This window comes from Corvus hawaiiensis, unplaced genomic scaffold (genome assembly GCF_020740725.1).
Source record: "Corvus hawaiiensis isolate bCorHaw1 unplaced genomic scaffold, bCorHaw1.pri.cur scaffold_95_ctg1, whole genome shotgun sequence".
NCBI classification, from domain to species: domain Eukaryota; kingdom Metazoa; phylum Chordata; class Aves; order Passeriformes; family Corvidae; genus Corvus; species Corvus hawaiiensis.
In genome coordinates, this window is record NW_025963388.1 from 43,644 (window position 1) to 49,205 (window position 5,562).

The window sequence follows — 5,562 nt, forward strand, 5'->3', positions numbered from 1 at the left end:
GACAGACTTCCTTTGCGGCATTCATAATAATGTGACTTAACAGTCCAGGAAAACTTTTGGCTTTTCAAGCGTGTTACTGATCTCCAGCTTCACATCTCAATTATTTTCCATGCTAAGATTCCTAACAATGTGCTCAAGGATGCTCTGTACACCAAGCAAGGAGCACACTAGTGCCAGATTGGAGGAATCGTGGCATGAATTCTCCCAGGCATAATGGCATGCAAGAGGATACAGCAACTTCAGAAAGCCAAGATGCAGCAGGAATAGGAAACACATACATATACCTAAACACGCAGCTAGGCTTGGCCGCAAGAACCTTTAAACTTTCTCATAAACTTTTTAGATTCTGGGGCCTACCAGAGCCTTGCAGAAAACTTGTTTGTTAAAAATGCTACCATGGAAACAGCAAGGAGGCAGATTTCCTTGCTTCTAGCAGACTTAAGTCCTCATGCAAGTAATGCCTCAAGAAACACATTCCTAGGGCTCAGAAAAATACTTGGTGAGAAGCAAATATTGGAAAGAAGCAAAGATCATTAAAAGGGAGCAATATTTTCAAAGCACTTCCCCAAAGGTACAAAGAGTCCCCCAGAAGTTTTCACACAGCACCTAACCCAAGTCTCATTATGTGCCTCACAGTGAGCTGAGTGCTGCTGCCCCATAAGTACTCCCAGGAAATTTTTCAGGCACAAAAGGCTAAGGCCATTGGGCACCTGCACAATGGATGTCCTTGCCTGCAGAGTCAAAACGGGTTAGAAACAATGTATTTGCTCGTAAAGCAATGCACAGCAGCACATTTTCAGGCTGCTGGGGCTTGTGCTCTGCGAGCTACCCAGCAGTGGAAATGATTAGGACATTGTCCTGCTACACTACTAACATCACTGTCATTAGGTCTCCCCTTAACAGGATTTCTACTCAAACAAGAGGGACAGCAACTGTGCTGTGAGGAAGAACATCCCCTCACTAGTCCTTCATGGGGTTCTAGTAAAAATAAAAAAAATCCATTACCTTCTCCATACACCAAGGATGGATCCAGCCACTCTGTCATGTATTCGATTTCAGTCTCCAGTTCATCACACTGGGCTAGGGCCTATGTCAACACAGGCAGGAAGTCATCAGCTCCATACGGCCTCGCTGGGTTGAAGGGAATGCAGGCAGTGAGAGACAAACCACACTTTTTCACCAGTTCCCGTGTTTGAAAGGAAAGCACTCTTTTGTGCCTTCTCGAGCCTGCATGTCTGTATTACTCCAGAACCCCCTGGAGTCACCAACGTGCAGCAAAGAGAACGTCGCCTGACACTCACTGCTCAGGAGACCGGCTCAATCCTGTCCTTCCAACAAGCACGAATCTTACGATGCACGCCTTGAGGCATGCAAGGGAAATTTAGAGAGTGGGCTCACCTTGGCACCAGCTCAACCAGTGAACTGGTGGAAAGGCTGCCATGCCAGACACCTGCACCGCTCTCATTGCCTGAGAGATGATGGATAGGCGTTTTCTTTATACATCCAGGGATAACATCCACCTTCTGGAAGCGTCCAGACACCAACACCAGTCTCTAAGTATGAATCCCACAGCAGAGAAGCCCAAGTATAAAAGCCTATTAGATTTGACAAGGAAATTCAACTCATTTCCTTGGCAGAGAATAGTCAAAAACACCAGTGAGCAATGGCTCCTGCACCTGAAGGGAGCCTACAAGAAAGATGAGGAGAGACTGTAAGGGCCTGGAGTGACAGTGACCCACAAAGACCGTGCTGTACCCAGGCCCGTCAGTGGTCCTGGCACTTTTCCTGCATTTTGATTTTCTGTTCAGAAGTCACTATGTGGCCAAATCTCTGGGTCTGGCTAAACGGTGCTTAGTGCAGAACTGATGTGATGGTCACTCGGAATCGCCCAGAGCAGGAGCCAACTTGCAACTCTGGTGAAACTCAAGTGACACCAGCTGAGGCACACGCTCCAGATAACACACTGTGGGTGGGTCAGGGGCAAATGGTCAGGGCTTACCTTCTCCTGGTTTGAGGCCCGGTTTGGCAACAACACAACATTCCAGTGCAGGATCAGTGCCAAAGGGAAGGGCTGCGCAGATGCCCTGAGCCCCAGTCTCTGCATCAGCAGCAGTGGGTGGGTGGAACTCACCTATTTCCAGATTCAAATCGATTTGTTTGTCACTCCTGCTAGTTTCTAGGCTCTGAAAGCTCATTTCAGCTGTTGAGTGACAGCACTAGCTGGTCCATGGATTTAAGGAAGCAGATAGTCTTTGGGAATGTGCGTTGCCATTTGAGACTTGTCCAACAAAAGGGGCACAGGGGGACAGGAGGAGGACAGGTGTTAGGGACCGAGTCCGGAGAGCTGGCCACATAAATGACATGTACACAGATACGATTAAGCATCATTCTCCCCTTATTGTTCAACTATGCCAACTTACATCTACTTTTGCAAAGATTCACGCCCAGGCCCTCTAGATGGCCTCTAATGAGGGGGGGAGCCAGGCAGCTGTATACCTTGCCAAGGACTCTCAGGGCTGCCTGCAGTCAGGGGCCTGTTCAGGGGCTTTTCCTCAGCAACCCTGGGTTGTCCAATCTTTCCAGGGGTATCATATGCCCTTGTTCCATAAGGAATCCCTCTACAGACAGGGAGTTGTCACCGGCCCCGTGCTCATGGGCTGCAGGGGACACCTGCACTGAGGAGGAAATGGAAATGGGAAAGAGGGAAATGCAACTGGATGGGACGCAACTCTGGCACCACACCTCCTCTTGTTCCTGCTGTCCTGGAAAGGCCCAAGTAAATCCAGTCCCTCAGACCTTGCATCCCTGAACGCCAGGAGAGCCGGTGTTTTACCCAGATCCCAGTGCCCTGCACGGCTGCGCTGACACGAGCGCAGGCCGATCCCTCCGCCCAGCACCATCCCTCATTTGCCTCCCACGGCTCCCCAGGCGTCCCCAAACCACCCCAGCGTGTCTGTGCCGGGGCCAGGGCCTGCCCCGAGCCCGACCAGAGGCTGTCACCCAGCCCTGCACCAGCTGCCACCCCTGGGAGAGCTGGGAATGCACTGAGAGCTCGGCTCCCCGGGCTCCCCAGCACCCAAACCGGTCCTCAGACACACAGAAATGCCCAACCTGCCCCTCTGGGCACAGCCAAACACCACAATTCCATCATCCCCAAGGAACTCTGGCACTTGCCTCTTCACCTCTGCCCATTTCCAGTAGCCGGGGCTAGGACCGGCCTGTCAGAAAGAGCATTCCCTAGGCAGTTCATCCCAGCCCAGAGGAGAAGAGGAGCCTGTCCCTGACCCACACCATGGGCAGGACAAGGGGGGCCCTAGCTGGCTTTGCCTACTCCAACACCAAAGCTCTTGGTCCCAAAGATGGGGCGAGTTCAGTGGTTTTTCCTGTCCTGAAAGAGAGCAGAAAAGGGGAGTTAATCCCACTGTGGAATCCAAGACTCCTGCATTTCATATTTCTGCTCTGATTGCTCACCGTGCAGTTTTATCCAAGGGAAAAAAAAGGAGAATGACACCATATCAAATAAAAAGTTGATTAATCCACGTAGGGGCTGTAGAGAGAAGGATACAAAGGAACTTTTCCATGATTTTGGGGCTTGAAGAGGGAGTGAATTTCCCTCGAAGCTGGGAAGGGCCTGAGGATGATAAAGCAAAGGAGCAGCTTCATCTCTCCCTGGCAGAGAGCTCTGGGCTCCATTATGGATACAAATCAATCCCAGCAGGATTTCAAAGGGTTTCTTTAGGATGTCAGGTCCCTCTTTATCAGATCCCTGCTGGGATTCAGGGCCTGCCTGGTCACGGGGTGCTTTGATAAGGGCTGGATTTAAATCCCAGATCTGAGAGCAGACATGTGAAAGTTCCCTGGGTTTCTAAGGGTTGAAAAGCTCGAGCTGGATTCGCTGCAGAGCTGAAAAGTCAGGATAAGAGAGAGCAAGGAGTGGCCAGCAGGCTCAGGCTCCTGCTCACGCCCCTGGGATCCATGGGATCCATAGGATCCGTGGCCTCTGGCACGCTGCTCCAGCACCCTGCAGGGTGACTGACAGCCGGGCAGGGGAAGGAGCCACCAGCAGCTCTGCGATGTGCACCATCATTCACCTTGTACGTGGCCTAAACAGCCACCAAGCACCGATGGACTGACTGAGCCGAAAATATCGGAGAGATCTCAGTTTGCACTCCAAATTCCCTGCAGCCTGTTCCCTTCCTGATCCATCCCTTGAAGCAGCAAGAGTGGAATTCCTCCCGTGGTTGCTCTTTCCCTCCTGTTTTCCACGCAACAAGAAAAAGCAGCCACGTGAACAGGAGTAAAAGCCCCAAACCCACAAAAAAGCACATTCTCAGCATCACTAATCCCTGCCAAATTGCCAGGAACCTTCCAAAACTACATCCAAGCTTGGAAACAGGGAGCCAGTTGTTTGTTTAAGCAGCTATTGATCCAGTCTCTTCCAGCTAATTAAACTATTCACTATTTAAACTCATTAAACTGCTCATCCTGCTCCTGGCAGCCAGAGGCAAAGAAGAAATCGTGTCTAGATTAAATGGTGATGGTGAATGTGCCCATGCCAGTCCTTGGAGAGGTTGGAATTGCATCCCTGTTCCTCTGCTCTCTTTTCCTTCCTTTTTCCTGCAGTGATTCCCACCCGGATTCCTCAGCTCCAGCTCTCTGAGCAACCTCAGGGGGAGCATTTCATCCCCTTGGAGCCAACTCCATTTGTTGCATCCTTCATGCCTCAACCACCCCTAAAAGCAGGGAAGTGCTGATGGGCAGTGCAGCTGCTTCCACTCGGGAATGTTTCCAGTGGAACTGGGAGGGAATTCTGAGAAGCTTCCACCCACTGCACGTTATTGCTGGATAAAAGGTGAGGCAGCAACAAAGGGAGATTTCAGCAAGACAAAGTCCAGACAGAGAGGCTGCAAGTGTTGCTGGGGCTGCTAAGCTGGGAAAACTGCAAGGTCAGGCTGTGGGAACATGGATTATACTGAGGTCTGGAAGCGGTGTTGGGAAGAGAGGGAGAAGGAGAAGGAGAAGGAGGAGAAGGAGAAGGAGAAGGAGAAGGAGAAGAAGGAAGAGAAAGGGCCCAAAGTAACTGCACAGCGAATTTCCTCACCATGAGCCAGGCTCATTCCCTGAGCTGACCGATATCTCTGAGCTCCCCTTCATGGCACAGCCCTGCCAGTAAAGAACAGAAGTTCCTGCTGCTCCCACTGGAATTCTGTAGCGTGCCTGGCATTCCATACGTTCTGCTGCCTGAGAATTCCTGCAGCCGTCCTTGGGAAGAGCAGTTCACTGCCACAGGAGGAACAAGAGGAAAGCAGTTGCCACTCTCGGGTTCTGTGCTCTGTAAAAAGTAAAACCAGATAAAGATCAAAGCTCCATAAAGCTGGAACCATCTCCAACCTCGGGACAGCCCTTCTGTGGGAAAAGCGTGGATGGGCAATTAGGAAGGAGATCATCATGCACATGGGCAAGGGGGGGGAATTAAATTCTGCTGCTTTCTGATTGAGGCCTGCTTCAATTTGCAGCCTTTATAATATCAGTTTAATGGGACTTTTTGTGCTTTAAAGAGGT